At 42.7% G+C, this 27,363-nt stretch overlaps 1 protein-coding gene across 3 annotated transcripts in view; it reads left to right on the forward strand.

The window, feature by feature from the left end:
• Positions 1 to 15,434: 15,434 nt before the first annotated feature.
• The window catches only part of fam49a (family with sequence similarity 49 member A), a 46,272-nt gene continuing 34,343 nt past the window's right edge, over positions 15,435 to 27,363 (forward strand). For all 3 annotated transcript variants that reach the window (XM_084001180.1, XM_084001181.1, XM_084001179.1), the window contains exon 1: positions 15,435 to 15,603. The gene's annotated coding sequence lies outside the window, so the exon portion shown is untranslated. The remainder of the gene's footprint in view (positions 15,604 to 27,363) is intronic.

The raw sequence follows: 27,363 nt of genomic DNA on the forward strand, positions 1-27,363 counted from the left end.
GGCAGCGCAAGCACGGCAGCTTGCGTTGGTCAGCACCCTTGCAGCTCTCATCACTGCCCTGCATCCGACGTTGTCCTCCAGCTCGATGTTGTGTTACTCACAGTAACAGCAGATGTCTTCACCAGAATGCAAAGCGTGTGGTGTAGATTTGTGGCCTGGGTGAGGTGAATCTGTCATGACGTTGTTGCTCGTCCTGCGGTTGTAGATCTCCTTCAGTAACAGCACCGACAGCCACGCGGTGATGGAGATAACCAGCAGGAAACTGGTCGCCACCCTTAGGCCGCACCCGAGCTGCTTACAGGGATGTCATGGTCGTTCACCACGATGTAGTCGCCTGACCTGCGGTCACACAGCTCTGTGTCTGCTGGCCCTGTAGGGCAACCTCCACCTGTTGGTAAAATTTATACGAAAAAACAAACAACAGGAAAAAAAAACAAACAGACAACAACGAGAATGCACAATACCACATCATTCATCCACACACTGGCCAGTGATTTCATACATACTTCAATCATTCATCCTTCCCCCTTTTTGACACATGGTTCAACCCATGTGTCAACTTCACACACTGTGGAGAAAACATAAACAAGGGAAACAGCAGAGACTGCTGTTCTCTGGTTTTCCACACGGCCCTCTCTTGCCAGAGAGGCTCATATCAACAAGTTGGCTATCTCAGCGGTAGCCACAACTGTGGGGATGGAACGGGGGTGTTAGAGAAAAACAACGGACACATACTTCGTGAGACAAAAGTAGCCTTGAAGCTGCGACTGCAGCTGCATCTGTCCTGGTATCACCTAGAGAGAAAATGTCAATGTTGTTTACGTGAACTTTCGCACAGCAATTTGTTATGTCGGTACCAGCAGTTCAACCAAAAAGAAATATCAATTAATGCTGATCATTTAGGTTTTCCTGTTGAAGTCGTCTCCATTCACCCAAATATGTCCAACATCCTGAAAATTAACACTCTTCAAAAAAAAAAAATACTGAGTAGAGTATCCTTTAACTCTGGCCTGTGGGAGAAAAACATACATTATGATGGCCACATGGTCATGTGGCTTTCCGTCCTCAGCTGTTGGAAGGAGAGTAACAGGGTTAAAACAGTACATGACAGAAGTCAGAATCCCTCCTTCTCGTCAACAGTCCTGGTCAAAGGTCATGAGCAGTCAGTCAGTCCAAGTACTGGAGGTGCTTTGTAAAACTACTTTAAAGTCACTACAACACTTTGTCAGCCTCCACAGTCGTCAGTGTCAAACCTGAGTGACAGGGTCTGAGCTTTAGGCCTTGTCCATAAGCAATTGCTGCGAATGGTGCCTAAATTACTGCACAACGAGCGACCCATTGTCTGCTAGCTTCTCATGGCCAAAAATTATATCACTTTAATGAATTTACAGAATTGAAATTTATTTTTTTATTTTTTTGATGAGGGGGATCCTCCCTCTGTTAAGATCATGTGACCCAAGATGTGACCTCTGTGGCAACAAACTACATGTTGGACAGGCTGGCCTAGTGCCCCTGTTCACCCAGATGGGTCAAAAGAGCCAGAGCAGCTTTAACGCATCTCTCTCTGGTCTCACTTGCAATCAAGATACCATCACCATTCTGCAACAAAGCACGTTTCTCTGGCAACACCAGAGGCTCCAGGCTGTCCCCCAGAGTAAAGCAATAAATCGTTGAAGATTTACACCAACCCTGATACAACCGAGCAAAACGCATACACCTTCCCACCAAACCAAAAAGCAAAACCAAAATTGACTGTCAAACTTACATGAAAGCGTTTAAAAATTTCAACAACTAAAAAAACCATCTACTGTGTGTTGGAATTCTAAACAAAATCGTGTACGGATTCTGTACCATCGGCGCCCTGGCCTGCACAGCAACATTGACAGCCTGCAGGTCTTGCACAAATCTCCACTCCACAGGCTCGCCCTCAGGTCGAATCTTATGCACCAGAAAAAATGGGGGTTCTCACTGGAGAACCAGCGCATGGCACAATCACACCAGCTTTCAACAAAGCATCATACACAGGCCTAAAGCCTTCAACTGCTTCATGTCTGAGAGGATAGTAGTCACAACAGGGACAAAACAGTGTGATTTAGGCTAATTGTTATAACAACAGGCTCATAATTGTTTTTAATCAGAAACGTCATGCTTACTTTTAGCCCAGAGATGACTGAGAATATCTTTTAATTCCGAGATCTCTTCAACAGATTTAAACAGTTTCTTGTCTATGTGAAAATTGGGATAGTCAAAGAAAAATATGATCTCATCCTCAACTTCAACATCATTATTCAACAATTTGCAATTTGCCCTCAGGACTTCTTTAAAGTGCACCTGAGGATCAGCTGTAGCCGTCTAGTTTAAGGAAGCATTTAGCTTCTCTACCCAATTTTCCAAGTTTGTACATGCAGGATTCACCAATGAGATGTGTGGTTCAGATTGTTGAGGCAATACATTTAACATTACCTCAAAATAACCTATTTGCATTCAAACAATCCCCGCCTAGCATTATTTAATCAGTGATACTCCTACTGTCATAATAGGAGTGTATGTGTGTACTGCAGCGCAGGCATGTGACGTCAATGTGTGTGTGTGCTCGGAGCTGCAGCACAACAGAGCAGGGGGAGAGTCACTTTCCCCTTTAACATGAGTTGTGTGTCGGGGTGGTGGAAAAGCATTGATAGTTTTTACCCTTATCTCACTTATACCCCGTTGGTGTACAAATCAAAGATAACCCTAACAAACAAATAAATCATTTTTCATCAATTTAAAACTGGACTTCTGTCATGAGCAATGAATGTTTGAAATGTTTCCCAAATTAGGATCAAATGCATTTTAGTGGAGCTAAAAACTTCCCTCCCACACCAACTGTCTACTGATACGTGGTGCTGAGTTTAAGCTATTTATTATCAAATTCACAGCTGCTTAACTAGAATCAGTGGCCCCGGATTCGACCCGATCCAGATATTTCAACATGTTTATCATCATTGTGTACCTAGGTTCTAGTTGTGTGTGTTGTAGTTCTGCTTCGAGGCTCTGAACTGTTTCTAGCATGAGCTCAGTGTCAGTATCAGTGTTACGGCGTGCAGCATGTGTCTGTGTGTTAGTGTGTGTGTTAGTGTAGGTGTTCTCACGTGTTTCCAATGCGCTCCCAGCTGCCGGCCCAGTGTCTCCACCAGACCCGTCCCGGCCTGCACTTCCACCATATAGTAGTGAGTCCCAATTCACCCTCTCTCTCCTCTCATTGGGGCAGTACCGTGCCCAGTGTCCTATCTTGCCACACCGAAAGCATCGGCCCCCCCTTTCGTTGCCGCGACCTGCTGCTCCGCGTCCGCAGCCGGCATGGCCCCGGCCTTGGTTCTGAGACCTGCGTCGCGGGTGGAGTTGGCGGTCGCGGCCACAGCTGCCCCCTCTGTCACCACTGTCCATGTTCTTTATCAGTTCTGCAGTCAAGACTGACATGCGTCTGGCTCGTTCTTCCTTCTCCATCTTTTCCTTTTGGATGGTGCGTTCAATGGCATAAGCCTTGACTTCGTCCAGGCTTACACAGTATACCAGTGGCGACTGTGCACAGACAGCATGTTTATCAGCCACTGTCCATGGCATGGACACGGGCTGCTCACATTGTTCTTTTTCCCCGGTTTGGGGAGCGCCAGGCAAGGTGGGAGCTGCTGCTGCTGCTGATGATGATGATGAGGAGAAACACCCTGAAGTGACGATGAAGGTGGGGGTGGAGGTGGATGGCACGGTGCAGTCGAGTCCAGGTCTGGATCCAGCTTCAGACACTGGGGCACGGTCCTGTTGGAGCCCTGCCTACACTCTGCTTCACACATCCACATGTCAAAAGCTTTCCAATTTATCCTAATTCCCTTCTTGCTTTTATTATTCCGACGCAGCAGTCTCGCATTTAAAGCCTTTAACTCTTCAACGCTCAGGCTGCCCATTTTTGGAAATTTAAATTCTCTGACCCACAGATCTAATTGGGCTATGGCTTCCTCTCCATAGTTATCTGTCATGTACTTTATATTTGGGGCTTCGTAATCTGGTCCCTCGGATAGATTACATCCAGAGGGTTTGCTTTGTTTCGTTCCCATGATTGTATTCTCTCAGACGTTTGCAAGTTTAATTTTCACAAAAGAAAAACAGTAGGCCACTCAGATTTAGATTATCTTACTTACTCACCGTTCAAATTTGAATCTTTAAAATCTTTAAGCATAATAAATTTAGATTTAATTTCAGAATAACCGCAATTTAGATTATTTTCTGTTTTAAAGAAAAGAGAAGAAGAGTAGCACTGCTAAATTTTAATTTTAAATTTACTCTTTAACTTTAACCGGATTCCGACTTTAATTATTTTCTCAAAATTAAATTGTAGTTCTCCAGACAGTCAAAATTGTTTCTTCTCCTTACTCCGCCTGTCTTAGTGTTGTAGCCCCTAAGTGCCTCAGACTCCCGGGTCTGGCTTACTGCAGGTTCCTAGAACCTGAAGCCCCAAGTCCTCGACTTGAGGGAAGTCTACCGCTCCCTGACACTTGGCCCCCCCCGAATAGGAAGCCGAGTTGTCCGGCACGTCTGCCGCCACTACTGCGAACTCAGTAGGTAGAGACGGGACTTTGGCCCTTTCTTTTCTCAAAACTCACCAGAAAAAGACAGCGAGGTGTTTTCTGTAGCCACCGAGTTCGTTGGACCCCGAACGGCGAGGGGACTCTCAGTCCTCTGGACGTCAGGCCCTCTTCTCAACCTTCCTTGACGGGGGAGTCCGAGGTGTGCACTTTAATCACCTTCGGTCCAGAAACGAAAAATCCGCTCACAGATGGGGTCCCTTCGTGGTCGCCAAATTGTGGTGGCAAAAAATGTTGTTCCTTCAACAAAATATTAAAAAAGGATGAGTGGACACGTCAGCTGTCTTTCTTGAGTTTTAATAAAAGGCATTCATGAATGGAGTCACACACAAACAACCGAACAGGAGTACAGTCAGTGAGTGAGTGAGCTGAAGAAGTTTAGAGACACGCTATCTTATAGTAAAACAAAGCTTTGAACAGACAAAATATATGGCGCCATGCCTGGCTTTACCCCCTGATAGTGAGAGTGGTAAATCCACAGGCACTGTGTCAAAGCGATCCTTCAGGTCCTGACCTCGGGCCTGCTAAGTGTGGATATTGCTTCCCCTGATAAGGCCACATAAATTGTCAGCACAGGAATGTTCACTTGAATAACATGTTTGTGCCCCAGTCTTAAAGCACACACCTGAATAACATGCTATACCAAAATTTCCCATTACAAGTGGCTGCCTTATTTTCTATAAAAGCTGACATCAGAAGTTTTAAAAGGCAAACTCAACCACCACAGTGATAGGTCGTAGGTTGGCTGTGTGTGACTGTGAGATGAAGATGTCAAACTTTCTAAAAAACATGAGCAGCAACTACCATTGATGCAAGAAAGAAACCATATGTTGTACTATTGCATTTATATTCACCAGGTTGCCAAAAACACAGTTCCAAATTGTGGCTTGTAGCTTCAGTAGATGTGTCTGCTTATAAGTCTAACAATGTAACTGTTTGCTGACACAATACAGAGACTGCTTGCTGAAAAACTGCTCCCGACGGGAACTCACATCAGCTGTTTTGCATGAATTGACCTTGAAGACAACGAAGTCTTGTAACGTTCTGTTATTACTGTATCTCATAGTGTGGTGAATGTGCAGGTCACAACTTGTCCACCAGAGCGTTTTGGAGTTGTTGGATTGTGTATTTGATGAGTTTGATGAGGGAAACCAAGAAATCCCATTAGCCTCCGTAGCATAGCTCTGAGCAGCTCACCGCTCTGCTCCTCTGTTCTAAAAGACAGCTTGCACCGACAAAGGTAACGAACCTAGTCCTAAAACTATAGCGATTATGGCAATGGGCCAATTTGCCAAAATGTATAAATACAAAAACTATATTCCCTAGAACAGGTTTTTCTAATCCAAACATTATTAAATGTTTGACGTGCTCACATTTCAGTGTGTTTTTTGAACAGAAATGAAAGACTAGGTTCCATTGATGCTGTTGTCAGCGATCATAATTATAGATTTTAACAAATTCAGTGACAGATTACATCTTAATTTTAAAAGAGCAGTATATTACTAGAGTCCAGGAATGCTAAGGAACAATTATGCACTTATGGTTTTTCTTCTTTCACACATCCTGCCTCTCTCTCTCTCTCTCTCCCTGTCTGTCTTTTTCTCTCTCCATATCCATCTGCTTCTCTATTGAATTTTTCTTACTTCATTCACTACATCACTGTTTGTCTCTGTCTGTCTCTCCCAATGGCTCTCTCTCTCTCTCTCTCTCTCTTTGTCTGTCCCTCTGACCCCCTCTGTATTTTCAAAGGATACATAGGAGACTATATATAGAATGGCGGCGTCATTACCAGCAGCAGCGGTGGCAGTGGCCAGTAAAACGAGCACCAACACCGCCAAGATGATAAAAACGGGAGCACAGAGCAGAGCTGTCTTGTGATGGATGGCATAAAGAGGAGCGTGGTGAGCCTCACACATGGAGGGTCTGTGTCAGCCATGCTACTTCAGAGCTGCAGCGATGAGAGTGCATGTATGACTGCTGACAAATTCAAGAAAAGTATCCTGGATTGCTTAAATGCAGACAGGTCCTTCTTTGTTTGAATAAGTTCTGCCAAAAAGTCTTGCCATATCTGTATTTTCTAGTTTTTTTGAAAGTTTGAATTTGGTAGAGTTTGCTAAAATTGGCATTAAACCCCCCCATACACATCAAGGAAGGGTTCTTTAATCTGACAGCTTCATTGTAATCCTCCAGGCGGGGGCAGCAATTGAGTGAGTAAGGAGGCTGCCATGGTTCAGTATCCACTGACAACCAGCAGTGGAAAGAAATAGCTTAAAGGCAGGGTGGTAAATTTATTTTAACGACACTTATTAAAGTCTGACTGGATGTTTTATTTGACTGATGAATCTTTTGGGACTTCTCGCACAGACGGAGAGGGGAAAAGAGGAAGTCGGTGTTGTGGTGATCATTCATCATTCATTTTGAATATTGAGCTTTCTACAGGCTCAAACATCTGACGAAAAATATATGTGTGTTTGCTGCGGAAATGTCAATAGTTATAGAATGACACAGGATGAGGTGATGATTGATATCCAGTACTGAGAGAAGAAATGCTCAGTCAAAGAATTAGAAAGTTGAAGAATTTGAAATCAAAGCTGTGAAACCATTAGCTGGCATGTAAACACTGAAAGCAGTTGAAATTGATGTTATTTGAAGGTTAACACATAAACAATTCTACCACCAGTTTAAGAGGTAAAATATGAAAGATGTTGAACTATTATAAAAGAATGAGACAGAAAAATAGTTGAAATATTAGTTGAAGAAAAAGATATAAAAGCATTTGCAGTCTTGATCCACACTAGAACAAAAGTCATCACGTCTGTGCATCAACTGTGACCTTTGACCTCTCCATGAGTGTGTTTTTTTAGTTTAATGGAGGTGCCACATCAGGTCAACAAAATCTAACTTTAAATACAGGTCATTCCATGAAATCGGTAACTTTTCAACTTTGAAAAGTTACATTTTAAACTATATTTAATTGCTATTTTTAGGTAGCCAGGAATCAAAGAAAGTTTAAAATGACAAGAAATGATGTTGTGCCATCTCAGGCTGTGGAATTTCATATTTTATTACAGTTTTAATGTTTTCCTAATCTTGTCAACCCTGTTACCGACATACACTTTACAATATACAATATTTCTAATTAGAGATTATTGAGATTATTTTCTATATATAGTCTATATAGTTTTAATTATAATGGTAATAGTTGAAAGTCCTTTTTTTTTTTTTTTTTTTTTACATTTTTTACATTTTTATCAAATGAATGACAACAACAGGGTTGACGTTATGGTAACAGGGCTGACAAGAGTAATAGATGACAGGACACATTCTGCTGCCTGGGTTGACAGGGTTGACTATTTCAAGCTCATTTGCCCATTGCTAGCTGAAATAAATGCTAGCTAAAGGGCAAGCTACAGTATGTACTTTGAAAGGTAATTACCTGTAGATATTGATTATATTATGAGAAATAGAAAATTGTTTAGATTTATATGTTAAAAAGTGGTAACAGGGTTGACGTTGTATGCTTGTCCCCCCCGGTCAAACTTTGAAAAAACATCAAAAATAGCACATCAGAGATGAGAGAAAGTTACTTGTCACTGAGCTGTTAACATCCTGGGTCAGAGATGATGCAAACTCCTGCCACTCATGTCAAATCTGGAATGTACCATTGTTTTTCTAGGGTTTTTAGGTTAGGGTAACAGGGTTGACATAAAATCAGGGGACACCGATAAATTGGTAAATATTTATAATAATTAATATATATTATTACCAAAAACACTGTTTTACAATAAGATCATACTTAAAACAATATGTAAATGTGAACATTTTAACATTTTACAAATTAAAAGTCCTGTTGACGTACAACAACAACAGTGAGGGACAGGTCAAAAACCTCACCCTCATCAGCATAAAAGTCATTTTAATTATTTAAAATTATATTTAATTGACTTTAATTTGATGTTATAGTAAGGACAGAAGGCATGGCAATGTTATATTAATTACGTATTAATTTGTTGTTATCGTAATTTTATGACTGATTACTTCTTGGGGACGCAAAAGTTACCGATTTCATACTGGCTACAGGATAAAAACAGACTTTGCATTATCAAGGGATCTCAATTGTCAGTGACCATGACATTGCACATGTACATGCTCTTATTTGACATTCAGCACACTCCACGTAGCTTCAGTAGTCTGTTCTGCCATTTCAAATAAAGCATACCTGTAGCCACAGCAAGGAGGAAGAAACACCATCGATTAATGTTGCGCCATACGTCTTTCTATCAAAGATACTGTACTTGCAGAACTTCTAAAAGTGCTAGTGTGCAGAACCAATTCACTACAGGGACACATGATATTAGCAATGGGGCTTTTTCTGCATGCAGAATGAAAACCTAAGGAGTGCAAAAGTGAGGATGTAATGTAATTCTATAGTGGAATTCTTCCTGCCCTCCAATTTTTAATGGTCAGGCTACACTGGCAAGTGGATGAATCAGATTCAGATTCTCATTTATGCTTCCTCGGGTACCCACAAAAGAACAAAGAGAGTAGAAAATGTCAGTTTTTTGTGCCAGAACATGAATATATGTCTGTCATCCTGTTTGCATCCTCACAATATTCGATCTGTGAACTGGTGGGTTTATATTATCCATAGTGCTGTATGTGTGGTAAGAAGACAAATTCTCTTATTGTGATGAAGTTAAGGACTTCTGGGTTTTTACCGTCATTATAGGCTTATAATTAAGGCATGAATCAAAATGTGTTGTCTGTGTTTCTGCACAGAGAGAGAATGATGAAGGTAGGAGTGTGTGTCACAGCGCGTTAGTCCCGACTCTCTGCGCCGCTTTTTTTTCCTGCCAGACTTGTGCACTGAGCTGCAGAGACAGCAGCCTCCCTCACAGCCTCTGCCTCCCTGTTTCAACTTATCCATCTCCAATTTTTTCTTTTGTATCATCATATTTGATCCTATACCTACACTAATCTCATATAGATATTATTCATGTTTACCCCTCTGCCTCCTACAGCCCTTTTTTTTGTCTTTTCTCCTCTCACATGAAATTGACAGGAGACTCCCTGGGTTGTTTACCATATCTACTGATCTCTATTCTCTCCCTTCACCATCTCTGCTGTTCTCCCTAACCCTCATTGGCAGACCCCTCTCTCTGGCACCCAGTAGTGGCCTGCACCTCTTCAGTAGTCACGCTCTGGTGCTTCTGCTGATTGCATAAGAACACGGTGTCAAACGGCCACTCAGTCAGCGCCAGCAGAGAGGGTGGGGAAACACCAACACCACTGCCTGGGGCTGGATCCATTTCTACTGCTACACATAATGAAATGGTTTCCATAGATTCACTTGCACAAATAACATTTCATTATGCAAAACAGTTTTCTTACCTTCTATTCAGTAATAAATGATAAGATGGATGAACAGGCTACTGATGGATGGTTGGTTTCCATATAATGTATTGTGTGGACTGTGCATGTAGTTGATATTATTGTGAAGGGTTCTGATTAACAGCCTCATTTCAGCCCAGAGTCTTAATTCATTCTTATCTACATTTCTTTGTCTTACTGCATTTCTTTGGTTCTATGAGTGCACTGATGCTGACTTGATGTGCCCAGTCTGAAGCATGAAATGGGAAGTGATGGAGAAAAAATAGGCTGCCATGCCCCTCTGGTAAAAACAACCATCAGCATTTTAGAATTAGGGCTTACACTCAAACCTTATAGGCGCTGAGCATTGATTCAGGTTATTGCAGGGTGAAATCCTCATGTATTTTCATTCATTTTTATGGTTTATGATGAAAATCAATGATGGCTATCACCATCAGAGGATCGTTAGTGTTGTCTGGGTCCAGCCAGAACAGAACAGGTAGGCTACACTGCACATTCACTTGGAGTAGACTTGAATATTCAAACACACAGACGAGCTCCAGGGGGAACAAAGACTCTTTTCAATTTCAGTGGAGACGATGCACGCTCATCTATCTACAAAGCCACTGCCCCGGTTAATGTCTGACACTAATCTGATGACAATGCCTGAGGTGTAGGTGCACAATAGCTTGAGAATGCTGTGACTTTAGCTGTTTACTTTGCTCTCTTTCCCTAATGAATGATTTCTGTATATTTTTTCCTGTCTGCACTAATCACTCAGCTACCCCCCCCCCCCCCCCCCCCTCAGCTGCTGTTGCTGCTGCTGTTCTGTTTTTCTGACATGTCTCTGCACCAATAATTCCACTGTGGACTTTCAGCCATCGATCGGGACACAAAAGGAGACGTTGCTGCCATCAATAACCCAGGAATCCCTGGGTTACTACCCAGTGCTGCTGAGATTTCACTGGCAGATCCGTGAGAAAAAGGTGCAGGAGAGAAAAGAGAATAACGCGACCAACAGCGAGCTGCATCAAACTGCTATCAGTGCGGGCAAGGCTCTGGAGGCAGCAGCTTTGATAATGATCCAGCGAGCTGCAAAACAACAGGCAGAAAGGATGAGACGGAGAGACAGAGAAGAGTCGAAGGGGGTTATGACCAAGTAAATTAGATCAAAATGCCCAGAAAGATCCAACAAGTGCTCCAAAGTCTGCAGAGAGCCTGGCAGATCTGAGGCAGGCTGTATACTGTTTACTGTCAAGATGCATGTGTGTATTTGTGTGTGTGTGTGTGTGACTGCACAGCATGCTCACAGAACAGAAGCCAATTAGCGTGACAACATGGCAAGGCCCATGGGTGCTGCAGAGCAGTGGCGCACTTAGGCGCTGCTGCCTCCTTTTAGGGCAGGAGAAATTCAAACAGCATTTCATTTCAAGACCCCTCAGAGAGCTGTGAGCTTGATACATGCTGAAGCCTTTTTGTGTGTGTGTGGTTTTTCCCAAACAGTCTGACACAAAGCCTGCAGACCAGGTCAGACTGGTGGACTTTTAGAAGACGCAAACAGGCAACCATGAGCAACTTGGAGCAAGCAAGGGGACCTCCAACAAGACTGAGTCTGAGCGCCCCTCCCTCTGGTAGTTTTCCCTATGTAACACTTGAAAGTGCAAACAGGGAGGAGCAGTTTAGGCGAGTGTCACCAGACCAGATAAAAGTGGAATTTGATTTATTTTGTCCTTTACTTTACTTTGTCCTTTCTGCTCAACTTACAGTCCACCATGCAGAACCTGGTTCCTGGCATTTGGACACTTTGCGGTGCACAGAGGTTGTGAGGAAGTAGAACCGACACTTCAGTGCACCTGGTCCGCTGGGCAACAAAAAGCCTTTTTCATCAGGCAGCAACGGTGACATTTAGAATCCATGTATATGCACATCTGCTCTGGCAGCATTGAGATTCCAACCCACAAAAAATGGAAATGTTGACATATCATTTAACATTTCCACTGCCGTTGTTTTAAATCATGCAGCCTGCTTGGAAGGATGTGAAAACAGGTGAAAGGGGAAACGGGCAAGAATCAAAAGAAATAACAAACTTGGCTGCACTATTTTAGGCTTAATGTTAGAAGATCTAATATTTCCATGCTCTCTCTTTTTTTTTAATATCGTGTATCTGCACAGGCAGAGTAATAAAAACAAGTCCACGCAGCCGTTAGCAACAGTACCCTGGCACCCGGCCAAGCATGGACATCAAGAGATGAAAGAGCGGAAACTGTTGTTCTGCTCTGCACAGCGCCGACGGCAAACAAAGAAGAGCGCACTAACATGGCATTTGTTTTTGTATTTGTTTCCACCTCCAGGGCCTAAGTGTTGATATTGGTGTATTTATTATTTTATGTTCGCATTATGCATGAGAAGAAGCAGCAGCCAATTGCATTACATCACCACATTATGCTCATTTTCAACCCCCCATCCTGGATGGACGTGGATGAGGAAGCAGCTTGGAACATTTTGTTTAGAAAGTCCCGGTGCAACTTGAGTTTTACTTTAAAATGTACAAAGTATCTTCAACACAGCAGGATTAGCTGTTGTGCATTATCCTGTGACATTCATGTACATTATGTAAATGAAACTCAGATGATGTGTGTGCAGTTAGAGCCAGGTGAGTCAGTGTGGGGAGCTACTGCCACCCAGAGGCTGAAAACTGTTGCATCTGCATGAAGAGGACCGTTTATATTTGCAAGCCAAAATGGAAAACCATTGAAACCGCCAGTGATATTTGCATGCATAATGTACCTTAAACAAGACCTCTTTGTTTGATCATATGCTTAAATATGCATGATTGTATTCTCTCTTTTATTTTTCCAGATTGAGGATCCACCACTACAGTATTTCATCCCCAGATTGTATTTACAGGGTTAAAAAAGCATCTGCTTTACAGACTGAGAGAGAGATGGAAGGATGCAGATCATATCTGTTCCTCTGGCAGTCTGGGTCCAGTAGTTTGGTTTTCTTCATCCGTCACTGGTTGTAGTTTTTTTTTTTTAATTGTTTGTATTGTTTTGCATTGATTAAATGACTGACATAAGATGAACATGTTGTTATCAACTACTTTGCATTAATATGTTCAACTGACATTGATCATGAGAAACAGCTGTTTTGAAGAAAATTTGGATCTACATGGGATGTTGTCAAACTTCCAACTTTGAGATTTTGAAAGAAATGATGCATAAGATGTTAATACTACTCTAAAAACGATTGTGTATAATTCAGGCAATTGTTGGACCAAGCAGGTACAGACTGCAGAGAATCAATCTCACGTAATAATTCCCCCAGCTTTCAAATGTAAAACATGAATGGACCACTATCACTATAAAATACAGTATTATCTTTTGTTTTATAACTAAGGCTCATTATTTCACAATCATTAGAGCCCAGATTTGCTTGTGTGTAAGAAACAGAAAGTAAACAGTTAGTTACTGTGCACACTGGGAAAATAGGTATTCCCTTTTAATGCATTTATTTTGTCATTTCCAAATTGAGACATTGATTTATTCATATTTTAAGGAGGGTTATAACCTTTGTCATTACTGATATCACTAATGAAAAGATAATGTAGTCTATTTTTCTTGTATGTCCCAATTCAACCCATTTAGAAAGTTTAAAGTTTCATCTATTCTATTACACTAAGTCTTAACAGGCCTGTGGTGTGATTACATCAATGCCTGCTTTGTACATACTGTATGGTGATAATTGTCCTGCAACAGATATGGCAACACTACTAGCATTCACCACCAGGTGTCACCTTTGAACAATATTACACAACTGAACAACAAGTTATCTGTACAACAATGTTTATATTCTGTGACAAATTCATAATTTCTAAAAAAGAAAGTTTGAATTTTCCACTTTTCAGCCACATAGTAGGCAGGTCAGAGGTCAGCCCTGCAGCAATGAACAAATGATGAATGTGTTGTTGCTCATGTTCCCTTTATATGTCTCCTCAATTACATGTCAAATAATAAACGCCAGGGCCGATACCTTCAGTTTAATGTGTGATAATGAGCTCCCTCATCATTTACTGGATAGAGAATGAAAGCAGCTGTTGTATCACAGATGTTTCTGTCACTGAACTTCTGAATCACTGTTTGAAGCAAATGCTGTAAATCATAAAATTGGCCTAAGATCTGACAGCATTGGCTCGTGCTTCATAATGACATAATTCACACAGTAACACATCAGTGGGTGATGGCGGAACAGAGTGACAAACATAGTTCTTGATGTGTATGGGTGTGTGCAGACTTACAGCCCATGAAGGGTAATTCTGTCACAGCCATCAGTTATGGTAGTGGTAAACGTGGCTGTACTCTGACCCCATATCATCGAGACTAACTGGCCCTTATAGTTGTATGGAGGTGTATTTACGCTGAACATAACGCTGATTATGCTGCTGACAACAATGAGCCTCAGACCTTTCCCACCATCACACACACAGAAACATTATGGCAACCTGGCATCAGGGAGTTACATGTGGCCTTGTATTGAAAAGGCTGTATGTTTTGATTGTGGAGCCTTGACATTTTGAAAGGCTGTGTGTGTGTATGTGTGTGTGTGTGTGTGTTGTTCCTGTTGCTTTGCATTGCAGCCCTCGGGGCCAAGTATGCAGGACCCCATTCTCTAGACCCACTAATGTTCAAACATGCCTTTGAGTTCATTCATCAATCTTAATGCCGGCTCAGACCAGCAGTCACAAGCAGGAAGTTTACTAAGAAGTAAATTGCAGTTTGAATCTTGACACAGTTATGGACGCCAAAAAAAAAAGTGCACCAGGCACAAGTTATGAGGAATTCTGCTTCAAAATAGCTTCTTTGTCCCTAAGAAGTGTGAATGGTGAAATATGTTTTTGTATTTTTCTCAAGGGTGGCACCAAACAAAACCAAAACTATTCACTTCGGTTTCAAATATGGCAAGGAAAGCAAGATAATCCTCAGTTAATCAGTCACCAGACACACGCTGATTCATTTTATGTCAGGTGACTATTAAAACTATTACACTTATCAACTAGATTTGTATATGAGAGCAAAAATGAAACTCTGGCAAGGGTAAGATAAGGCAGAAATGTAACCTACATGAATCCTGAAATTAACCACAAGGTGGTCAAAAAAAAAGTATTATTTTCCTAAGAGTAATGATACAGTAGATGAAACTTAATTCACTCCTTGTGCATTCATCATGAATTCCAGCTTGAATTGAGTTTTGAGATACTGTATCAAATCTTTGCCACGCACTGCAGAAGGGGGGAAATAATTCCACGCTCTTCTATTGGACAAAGAAAAAAACAATAGCTGATTTAATTGGCTTATTTCGCACTGTCCCTAATATTGACCAATTAAAAACGTGAGTGGGCGGGGCTCACACTGGACATTTTTTTTCCTCCTCCGTTTCTCTGGTGGCAGCAGAGGGAGGGGTACCGCTGCTGCTGCTGCTCACTGTGTTGTTGTCTGTGGCTGCTGCTGCCGCTGCTGCTGGGACACAGAGCCGCCAAGGTCGGTGAAAGTAAACTCCTCTGACCGAGTCTCCGGCTCACAACTCCTCCACAGCACCGACCAGGAAGGACACATCGGTGAGTTTTTGCCTTTGACCAACTTTTACCGCTGTTTTCTCGGCTCGTGGTCGCCTGGGGGTCGTGCCTAGGCTAAACCCCCCCTCTACTTCAAATCAGTGACTGTCAAAACGAGTTCACATGGGACCAGATGCCGGGGAGGAAGCGCTAAGTTGCTAGCTCACATTAGCCGCTTTCCTTGACGTTGAAAACGGAGAGTAGTGGTGTGTGGTTGTGTTGAGTCACTGTGTGTGAGTGTGTGAGGACTTTAACACGGGGCACAGACAGTTATCTGTCGGTGTGTTTCTTTATCCTGACAGCAGCAGCTAACACACACACAGACACACACACGCTCCGGCTAGCCAGCAAACTTAGCTTGTGAGTAGCATCCAGTTTATAGCCACCACATTTTATTGTAATTTATCCTCATTTAAAGAGCCGGATAATACCGTTACTGGTTTGTTTTTGACTCTCATTGGCTTGAACGAGCGAGTGAGTTGAGATAACCTCTGTTGGACCGTAGTTTGGTAAGAGTTAAGATAGTTTAACAACTTTTCACCCGCAATCAGTGCGTTTTCACAACAGTGTAAAGTCCAACACGAGCAGACGACAGTGAAGTGTACATCATCAAACAGGTGGCTGCAGCATTAACTGCCTTGTCTCCTTTTCTAGCAGCTCTCGTGTGTTTATATCTCAACCTGTTTGACTGGTGGAGGAGTCCTGATATTCTGGCTCGGTTACATGTTTATGGGTCTGAGACCAGGCTACAACAGCTGTTTCCTTGACTGACTCTGGCTGCTGCCCTGTGGGACATTACTGGAGGACATACCTCATTACATCCAGCATACAGCAGCACTATATGATTGCTCATGGTTGAATCAGGACACTACCTCAAGTCATTGCACTGTTGAGGAGCAGGAGATGGTGGTTGATGTGGGGAGCTCAACCTTTAGGGAAGGTGTTGGTTCCTTAAGAAATGAGTCAAGAAAGACTGAAGACTTTTTAAGAATTTAGTCCAAAGACTGAATTGTGGGAACTAGTTGCAAACTTTAAAAAAGAAAAAAAGGAAAAAAAGAAAGGTATGTGCATGTGTATCTGATGGCGCCAGCTGAGATACCAATTTTTTTGCACATTGTGAGAGGAATGCGGTTTATTGCGCCTCTCATTGCACTGAAATGGCGCTCTTTTGTTGGAGAAGACATACAGCAACAGCTGCAGACCTCAACAACAGTGTGTGTGTGTGTGTGTGTGTTTGCGTGCACATGCGTGTATATGTGTTTTGTTTCAGTCGGTATGCCAGGCTGTAATTGCAGCATTTCAGGAATGCTGGTTGAATTCAGTGACTTAAAGCGTACCGGACAATGGCTGTTGTATGGATGAACCTGGTTCCTCCGTAGAAAAGGGAATTGAAATGTTTTGCATGTGTTTTGCATGGCTGTGTGTGCGCTGCAGTGTTCACTTTAACACGTTGGTCGACAAGTTAGGGCACGCTGGGCTTTATAGGGCCCCAAAAGAGAAGACGCAGAGTCATTACTACAAGCAGCAGGATATAAAAAGAGTCATGATGTGGCACTCGGTTTACAACATGTAAATTATATCTTGTTCTGTGTGTCTCTATATAGGTTTTAAACCTTTGTTTTCAAATGCATGGCCATGAAGATGCTCCAAACACTCTCTAACCTTGTAGCAGGAAGCGCCATGTTCAGCACTAACTATTTATATGGATGAATATTCCTTTTGTGATATTGATTTGCTTTGAGGCGCGTGTCCCTGCAGACTTTGTTTGGCAATAATTACAGTAACCGACTGACAACTTTCTTTTGTTGCAGCTAATGTGAACTGACTAATCACCTCTTGTTGGCTTTTGTTTGGTTCTTGTGAACCTTGAAAAGGGCTCAGATGCTGCGCTCATGTAATGTGGTGCGGCAAATTGGAGAGCACTGGAAAAAGCAAAAGACGTGTCAGACTTAACAAATGTCTCTTGGCGGAGGTTGAATGCAGCGTGTTTGTTTGGCTGAAAAAGCTTGATCATCGTCCTGGCAGAGCAGTGGCTGTTAAAGTACTGTAGTAATGTCACACAGTTTTGTTCTCTCACCATTAGGTGTCTGTTGTGTGTGTGTGTGCGTGTGTGTGTGACAGAAAAACAGGATATGGTATCTCACACCCTTACTAGCAGTGGCATTTTTTCACGTTGTGGTTTTTTTTCACCTGCTGCTGCATTTCAGGTTGCCTGAGGCGAGCATGTGGGAGAGGCTTTGTGCTGCATCGCAGTCTTTCTGTTGCATTTATTAAACTCCACTAGGCTCGTATAGCAAGGATACCGACTATAGCAAGCTTGTGGAATATATTCAGCCTTATCATTTGCTGCATATCACAAAAGAGCAGCTAGGTATACAGTTTTACCTCAGTAGTTTCCCCAAGAACCAAACAACCAGGACCACAATATACGATCAAACCTTAAATTATCTAACACGATCTTTTCATTGTGTCATGAGCAAGATAACGCAGTATCAACCTTAACCACACTCTGAAAACTTGATGCTACCCCAACCCCACCCTCTGATGTGTGAAATATGATGACCATAGCCATTATAGACCTATTACAAAGACGCTTCCAGCCTCTAAAATGTGCTGCTTTAAACTCTCACCAAGCCGGATGGAGGTAATGTGATATTTGCAGTTTAGCTGTTCTCAAACTCCAAATGAAACTGCTTGCTGCAGCGGTTTCTGATTGCTGGAGTCCAGCTATGAATCACAAGTTGCTTTGTGACACTAAATGAGAGATCCCAAAGGATTTCCTTCCAGCACTGCACCGGTGCCAAGTCTGATATCGGACTGAGCTTTTAGCTGAAGCAGCAGTTTGAAGCTTTCTTGTGTTATTATTTCACTGTTGTCGCCGGCAAAAGGTTAGGCTGCAGGACTGCAACATCGTGCAACAAAGCAACACACATTTGTTGTATGAGTGTAAGATGTTGGCTGAATGTATAGTGCTCCCTGCTGTGCTTGTTCAACAGCACAACAAATGAAAGTGTCACTGCTGCAGCAAGAGAAAATACATGGAAATGAATAAAAACTGTATATTGGTTACAGTATAAATTTATATTTGTTATTTTAAAGCTGAGGCATGACAAATACTTCCACGCATACACTGCTTATACAATAAAAACATACAGATTTTTCTTATTTGTCAGGTCATTGTTGTGCGCAGCCTTTCAAAAGAGGCTGAACACACTTTTTACACTTATTAAAATCATTATTGCATTGAGACAGAACAAAGTGGCTAAGAAGTCCCTCCGCTCCGCAGCTCCTGGCTCTTAGCACTCGGCTCTCCTCCTGTTATCAACGACTAATCATCCAGTGAACCACCAGCCACCGCTGACTCAGCCAACGCTGCCATCTGGGCTGGAACAGAAAACACAGCAGACTTCTCACTGGGTCTCGAGCCGCAGTCGCTCAGCTAACAGATTGCGTGTGCGTGCGCATGCTTGTGACAGTGGAAAAAGTGAAAGAGAACTTAAGAGAGCAATAAAGTGTAGACAGTGGTAAAGATAAAGTCTTAAGAGGGTATAAAAATTAAAATAATATCATAAATACTCACCTAAGTCTTTCAAATAGTATTATTGGAACAACATTTCGGCGTTTTATTTCTCTCGAGGGTCAGTCAGTATTGACACAATTGGGGGAAAAAAAGTGGTATGAAATTGTTTTCTTGGTCAAATCATTGAATGCCATGCTCACAATGAAGTCTGTTGAGCGTAAAGTCGGACCCACATTTCAACCTAATCATAAGAATGGGTCTTGACTTAATCTGCCGCCAACACTTTATCTTTTTATTGTTTGTTTCACCATATGCATAGCCAGGACTCTCCGGGAAGCAGAATTGATAATAAGTGGATTATTCTGGCCACATGAAAGTAAAAACACTAAAATGAAGAGCATGTAAAGCAGCAGCCACTAACTCTGCTGTTTGTTTCCATAGCTTTACAGTACTTTACATTTATATAAACCTCTCTCAGCATTTGAAAGTCACATTGTGTTGTGGATCAAAAATATAATTAAATTGTATTTAATTAGCTATATTTAGATAATAAAGCTGACAGTTGTTTGATAATTGACTAATATTCCGTCAGTAATCGTTTAACAGACTAATTGTTTCAAATCAAAATAATCACTGTGAACGCAGCTTGAGGAAGAGAAGCAACGAGCTAAACCACAGGTACTTTTTGGAGAAAGGTATGTGACAACTCCACACATTGCATCAAGCTGCTTCAGAGTGACAGTGCACACCGGTTCATTGTCACACCGTTGTGACTTACATGTGCTGGGACACTTGGATCAAACTGAGTCATTATTAACTTTATCAGTGAGGCTGACCTGTCACAGAGCCCGCTGGGAAACAGACCTGTTAATCACAATGATGATGATGATTTCCGTGGTAATTGTGAACCCACCAGCACAAGGAGCCTTTTCTGTCTCCCAGCTCGGCAAAGCAGGATTAATAAACCTCAGCTGTTCCGACAGCTTATCTCTTAAAAGATTAAAGTGTTCCAGCACCTTAAGCCAGCAGTGTTCAATATTCACCCAAAAAAATCAGCAATATATTGTTAAGTTCATTGTTGGCCCTGTCTGATCCCCTCCTGTTTTTATTACTCTCAGGAAATGAGCTCTGTGTGTGTGTGTGGTCGACCGTGGCTGCGTCGCAGTAAAACAACGTGCGAATTAAACTGTCCGCTCCCAAGTTCCTGTTTTACACACAAACTACCTGTCTGCCTGTCTCTTCATCTGTCTGTCTGCCTGTGAGAATAAGCGTGCGTCGAGGCCGCGCAGCCTCATGACCCTGCACACTTCCCGCTCACGTTTCACTTTTTCTACTCACATCCTGTCAGCGGGACAACAGCTCTCTGTGCGTGAGTGTGTTTTCTGTACACTTTCAGACCGTCTATACGCTCCCGCCGCCTGCTGTTGTGCTTGTGATCGTCACTTCTCTTACGTTTATTATTCCTGTCGCGCCGATGCCGTTGCTGTTATTTTGTCTCTGGTTTATCGTCACGCCGTCTGCTGGTGTAACAACACAGGAAGTTAAAGTTCAAGTTTTGTTTTATGACAGGAAACTGATTTTGGTTAACTGAGGGGGGGTCCAACCTTCAAACCACATACCCCTTGTGTGCTAATGTACAGTACCGTTTAAAGATAGGATTTCATTTATTAACTTTGATTACTATTGTTCATCCTGTTTCTATAATTTCTCTGTTGTCCTTTCTTACCCTAACCCTGTTCAGGTTTCATGCAGTCTCATGTCAGCGTGTTGTTCTTGAAACCTGAGTGGTGGTACGACGGGGTTATTTAAAATGCACGCCATCTGTCCTATCGATTTTGTGCAAACTACTTTGAACGACAAGCTTCTTTGCTTTGGCCGTTTATTTATGCACAAATGCCTAGAGCATCATATTTTCTAGGCCACTGGAAAATTGGAAAGCCTTTGGAAAATGTGTTAGAGTGCAAAGATAAAACTATTAAAAAAGGTAACTTGGATTTAATTGTTCTCATTTCCACTTTTCTCTCTCACCTGCTGTATTTGTGATTATGTTTATTTCTAGTCTATAATACATTTAAGATGAAATGATAAATGTCTTTGTCCTCTGTGAGACAGTGTCTTCATAGCTACCTGCTGGTACTTGCCACTAGCGTCACTAGATTGGTGAGTTTGAAAGCAAATTCCACTGAACTGCAACAATGTGCAACACAGAGTAGTGCACCGCTTGTCAAATGTGCGAAGCATTCTAATATTTGAGCTTGACAGAGGAATAGTGAGTTAGCTGTGCTCTGCCACTCCACCTGTTTTTACTGCATTTCCACAGCTGGCAGGAGGATCTTTTTGGCATTTTGCAACTCAGCAGCACGCTCACTGATCTCAGCAGGTGCAGGAATCTGGAGATTTACAGCTGTTTATTGTTCATGACAAGCTTAACGGCCTGTGAGAGCAGAAATATTAGGATGTGGAGGAGAACAGCCGTCACCCTCTGGTAAAGGAGGGTGTATCAGCATAAAAACCAATAGAGGAACCACAACAACAGCAGCTCTGTCAGGACAGGGCACCGAGTGTGTCCAAACTGATTTACTGTCTGAGTGCTGCAGAGTAATGGCTTAAACTCTGATCCTGATTACTGTATGCTGGGATTATGATGATTAATGCTGATTATTAGTCTTGATCATTTGATTATGTAATTATTCAAAGGTTTAGAGCGCAGTGCTAGATTTCTTTTCTCTTGCATACATGCTGCAGTTGTACAGTACCTTATGCACGGTTTGATAATTTTGCAGCCTTTGTGGGTAGAAGTGTAAACGGTCACGAGTCGCATCTCAATTTGTTCTTGATGCGGTGTCCTACTTTGGTTTTGGTTCTACTTTTGCTTCGTGCAGTCTCCATTGGCAACTGACTGTGTGTGCAAACTGCAAAGCTACATTTTCACTTATCAGGTGTGGATATAAGCTACACAACCTGCAGACCCGACAGAAAAGGTAGCAAAGTGAAAGCTCTGTTGGTAGGAAAAAGCATTTGGCCCAGTTATGTTGCATGACTAACTGAGAGAGTGCACTTGATCTTGGCCTCGGCTGACAAACTTGTCTGATGACAGAGGCCAAAGGCCTGCATGCTCTGTAAAGGTCAAGTATCGTCTGCCAGGCCATTCTGAAGTGATTAGCCCCGATGCTTCACAGCAGAGCAGCCACCACTGGAAGCCATAAATAGGTTTGTTTTCTTAAGGAAACCCCTGTGCCCCACTCCCTGTGTAGTCTGTTTTTGCAGAAATTAGTCAGACCCTCTCTCTATATCTCTCCCTCCCTCCCTCTCTCTTTCTCTCGCCAAGCTGCAAACAATAAGCTTAGCAGTTTGTATCATGTAGCTCAGTGTTTAGAGGGATTAACTGTTAAGTAGTTCAGTTTAAAGATAGACAGAATTAGCTAAATGAGATACCTTCACATTGGTAACATGAAGCTAATTGATTTAACTGCGCTACATGTAGATGTAGATGTACATGTAGCGCAGTTAAATCAGTTAGGTGATCATCTCGTTTAGCTAGAATAAGCTGTGACTCAAACATTTTTGGAACATAGGCCTCTTATCTTTTTGGCCAAAGCTTGATAAACTGAAAATGACGGTCTGTGGTTTCATGCTCTTGACTCTTGTATCTGTAAACAGACAAACAAATTAGCGCAGTAATTAATGACCCAACAGAGACAGATCTCTTTCCAGTATTTATGCTATAAGCTAAGCTAACCAACGGCTCGCTATAGCTTCATATTCAACTGCTAGACATGAGCAAGTTATCAATCTACTCATCTTGCGCTTTGCTAGAAAGCAAAAGGCTTAACTCCCAAAAAGCCAAACTAGCCATTTTTGGTTCATAATGTTGTTGTTTTTTCAGAGATATTAAAGATTACACATGGTCTAAGCTGAGGCCTAGAGAGTATAATACCAGTAACAAACAATATATTATTCAGCTCTAGTTTAGTGCTAAAATGTATTCACATACAGTAAGACTAAATTATTCTCCCCTCTTTGCACGTGACTCTTGCTGACTGTGGATCAGTCCTCAGACTGTCAGCGGGGCCCTGTAGTGTATTGGCAGCTCGGTCATAACACACTGGAAGGTACATGGACATGTGCTCTGATGATGAAATTCCCATCACTTGGAGCCTATAGCGTAGCCTCACCTTCTTAAAGGGATAGTTCAACATTTTGGCAAATTGGCCCTTTGTCATAATCCCTATAGTTTTAGCAGTAGGTTCATTACCTTTAATTGTCAGTGCAAGCTATTTTTAGAACGGCGGAGCAGAGCCGCGAGCTGCTCAGAGCTACGCTACGGAGGCTAAGGGATTTCTTGGTTTCCCTCATCAAACTCATCAAATACACAATCCAACAACTCCACAACGCTCTGGTGGACAAGTTGTGAGCTGCACATTCACCACGCTATGAGATAATAACAGAACGTTACCAGACAGAGTTGTTTTAGAGGTAAATTCAGAGACTGCTTGATAAAAAACTGCTCCGACGGGAACATACATCAGCGGTTTTGCATGAATTTCCCTCTAAAACAACTCTGTCTCGTAACGTTCTGTTATTATCTCATAGCGTGGTGAATGTGCAGGTCACAACTTGTCCACCAGAGCGTTTTGGAGTTGTTGGTTTGTGTATTTGATGAGTTTGATGAGGGAAACCAAAGAGTCCCTTTAGCCTCCATAGCGTAGCTCTGAGCAGCTCGCGGCTCTGCTCCGCCGTTCTAAAAGCTTGCACAAAACTATAGGGATTATGGCAATGGGTCAATTTACCAAAATGTTGAACTATCCCTTTAAGGATGTGGAGAATATAACTCTAATCCTATTGTTGCCCTTTCATCCTTTAGATAAAGGCGTTTATCAATGACCTGTGGTCTGAAAACATCAAAGCAGCAACAAGTGAGGGCTTTTGTTGCTGTTGGCCTTCCTCAGGTAATTCCAGTAGCAGCACATCTGTCTGTTTGATTATATTGTTTAGAATAATTCTGCTGCCAAGGTCCTGGTAGCTTAGCTTTCAGCCTGTTGCCAGACCTCCACCCGGCAGAGAAGGAGCCTGTAGTGGTGGAAAAGGCTTGATGCTCTCGCATACACACACTGGTTTCACACACAGACATGGTTCCCTTTGTATCTGTGCTGCCGACATGCAGGGCTCAGTAGAACAGAAGTGGCATTGAGCAGAGACGTAGGAGGAATTTCTACGCCTGGAGTCCCACTCTGTGCAGCTATGGCTGCTAGTAGCCAGACTGCTACTCTAACCCCCCCCCTCTCCAAATACCAAACGCCCTCCTTTACTTTCCTACTTGCTTCTTGCCTTGATTTCTCTTGTCTTCCTTCCATTGTTCTTTTTCATGCACTCTTATGTGCCTTGGCAGTCTCCCTCTCTCTCTCTATCCCACTTTCTCTTTCTCAGCATTGACAGGAGTCTCTGTGAGTTGTTTACTACGTCCTCTGACCACCCCCCTCTTCCCCCTCCTCCTCCTCCCACTCCTCCTCCTCCACAGCTCCCTAAGCAGAAAAAAATGACCACTGTGAGTTTCTGTCTCTGTTGCCATTATCAGCGTCCCCTCTCCCTCTCCCTGCACCAGAGGCCAGATGTGGAGGAGGGATAGTGGTGAGTTTGTAATGAGCAAGTGTAAAATTAGGCTGCAGGCCCAGCTGGCTGAACCAGAGGGCACAGAGAGCCAGCAGCTGAACAGAGCCGAGTGCTGCTGCTGCTGCTGCTGCTGCAGAGGAGGAGACTCACTGCTGTGCCTTTAGTATCACTGACTCAAGTGTATGTGTGTGTGTGTGTGTGTGTGATACGTGATGCATGGTTTCTGTGCAAGAGCATCAGGAGCACTTAAAAATGAACCGTGCTCGATGCGTAAAGAGTTCTCCACTGTGCACGCAGCGTTTCCAGAGCAGCAGTGGACCACAACAGTGGAGTCCTGTGCCGGCATGTGGACTAGACTGTAAGAGGCCAAGGATAAAGGCCATCACTGATACAGCACAGGGAAGCAAGGCTGCCATTGTGGCCATGCTGGGTAGGCCCACCCCTCTCTCCTCCACAACCCGACCCACCCTCTGCCCTGCCTTCCAGCAGCACCCCCCACCCCCCGCCCCCCCGGCCTGTGTCCATATTAGGGCAAAACTCAGCCAACCTCCCCTCGAGCGGAGCCACAACCCCCCCCCCCCAAACACGCCCTGCTGTCACATTAGCTCCAGCGAAGGGAGCCTGAGGGAGACGCAGCTCCCCTAACCCAATTTGAAGGCCTGTTTTCCTGGCCAGTCAAAACAGCAGAAGGATTTTAAAAATGGATGCAGAAAGCCAAGGCCAATCATGTTGTTTTTGTTTTAAGTGGCAGGCTGGTGTGGTTTTTTTTAATGTTTTTTTTTTTTTTTTGGTTTTGATGGGCTTAAATTGAGCAGACATTGCCACTTAGTGACCATTTTCTCCAGCAGTCCTAATAGTTTCAGATCTGCATACATGCATAGTTTGAGTAGTCTCAAAGCGACAGAGCCTTTAATCCTGCTGTTTAGCGCCAAGCTCTTCCTTTTCTGCCACATAAGTGCTCGATTTTAATGACAGAACATGCTACCAACTATGCCACTAGTCTGCTTAGTACTCAGTAGTTTTGCATTATTCATTTGAACAACTCTAAGCAGGTTGGTTTTAATGAGCAAGCCCAGATTATACCAGGCCAAAGGTCACCACTTTGGGTATGAAAGATTTCTTCTTTGCTTCTCTGAACTCACTTTGCAGCCGGGAACGTTTTTTTTCAGACGGTCACTTGATTCAACATGAGTGTGTTGCAGTGAGAACAAGTCAGAAGAGTCCATACAGAGAGTGCGCCGTTGGCAGAGTGAGGTTTAGTTTAGTTTAGATAACCCTGGTAGTGAGAGACGCACCGGTTAAACAATTCAGTTGTGCATGCCAGTCATTTTCCTAGAGATTCCCAAACAGAAGTTATTTTGGGTCATTGGTGTTGATTTTGGTTTCCTTTGGTTTATACAAAGTTCCTCTTGAAGGAAATGGATATGATGAACAGACATAAGAACCACTGGCTCAGTGGAGGTAGAACAGTCACACTTGTTTCATAGGGACTTACAGCATCACACATGGACAGGTTGTGCAGACAATGACTGAGGACTGAGGAGCACTGAAGTGTCAGAGTTGTGTTTTTGACATGTCCTCATGGAGAATATTTTGATTTTATTATTATTAGTAAACCAGCAGTGTTACTGTTTGATGTTCATTTGATGCAGTGGAGAAAGTGAAAGATAAAATTCCTGCCTATTTATTTTGAAACCAGTCAACACTGAGCTAATGGAGGCTAATGGGCTCCTCTGAAGACAAAGGGCACTCGGATATAAACAAACCAAAATAGAACTAAATGCTCCGTGTCAGTATTTGATTGCAACTACGGTATGTTGTGCTGTCTAATGTGTTATCATACCATGAGGACATGAGTATGTAAACTCATGCTCATTATTACTTTGACCTGGTTTGAATCCGCCCTCCTCAATATGCACGTTTGGAACGCCATGGCTTGTTTTGGTCTACAGTCAATGGCTGACACACTGCCAGAGTCCTGTGGGTGGATCAGCCACCTCGGTATTCATCTTCTACACGGACCATGAAATAGCCTCTAATTAGATTGTATTAGGCAATTAATCTGTAATTATTTGGTTTATAAGGCGTAGCAGACAGAACGTCCTGTACCGAGGAGAGCGAGGAAATAACAAGTGTAATACACACTCTTCTGAGGCGTGTTTTCTTAATTGACAGGTGCTTCAGTCCGTCACAGTAGCGGCCGTTGCCAAACTTTCACCCCTCATTCGCAGGATCTGGATTTTGTTGCACCAAAAATGGCAGCGACTCAGCTCCAAGCTCCAAAAAATAATGTGTTAACACAACTTTTTTCATTTATTTATTTATTTTATGGAAACTGGATACTTTATCTGCTTGAGACCATAATCAATGTCATGTTTCATGAGACACTAAATATTACAAGTTTCCGTATCTGATTCTTTCTTTTTGTTTCGCCAAAGTGCCTCCCAGACACAGCCAGCATGTAGAAGCATTTGGCTGGTGGTCATTTCTCTCTCCGTCTGGGATCTGTCTGCGAAGCGCCGAGAGCCCTTGTTGAAATTGATTTTTCTTTTTTCTTTTTTTTTTTTCAATGGTTGTTCCTTGTTCCTCACCATGAAGAACACAGTGGGCTTTTGTCCTGCCAGGGAATGAGC

This window comes from Trachurus trachurus (genome assembly GCF_905171665.1).
Source record: "Trachurus trachurus genome assembly, chromosome: 24".
Classification (NCBI taxonomy): Eukaryota; Metazoa; Chordata; class Actinopteri; order Carangiformes; family Carangidae; genus Trachurus; species Trachurus trachurus.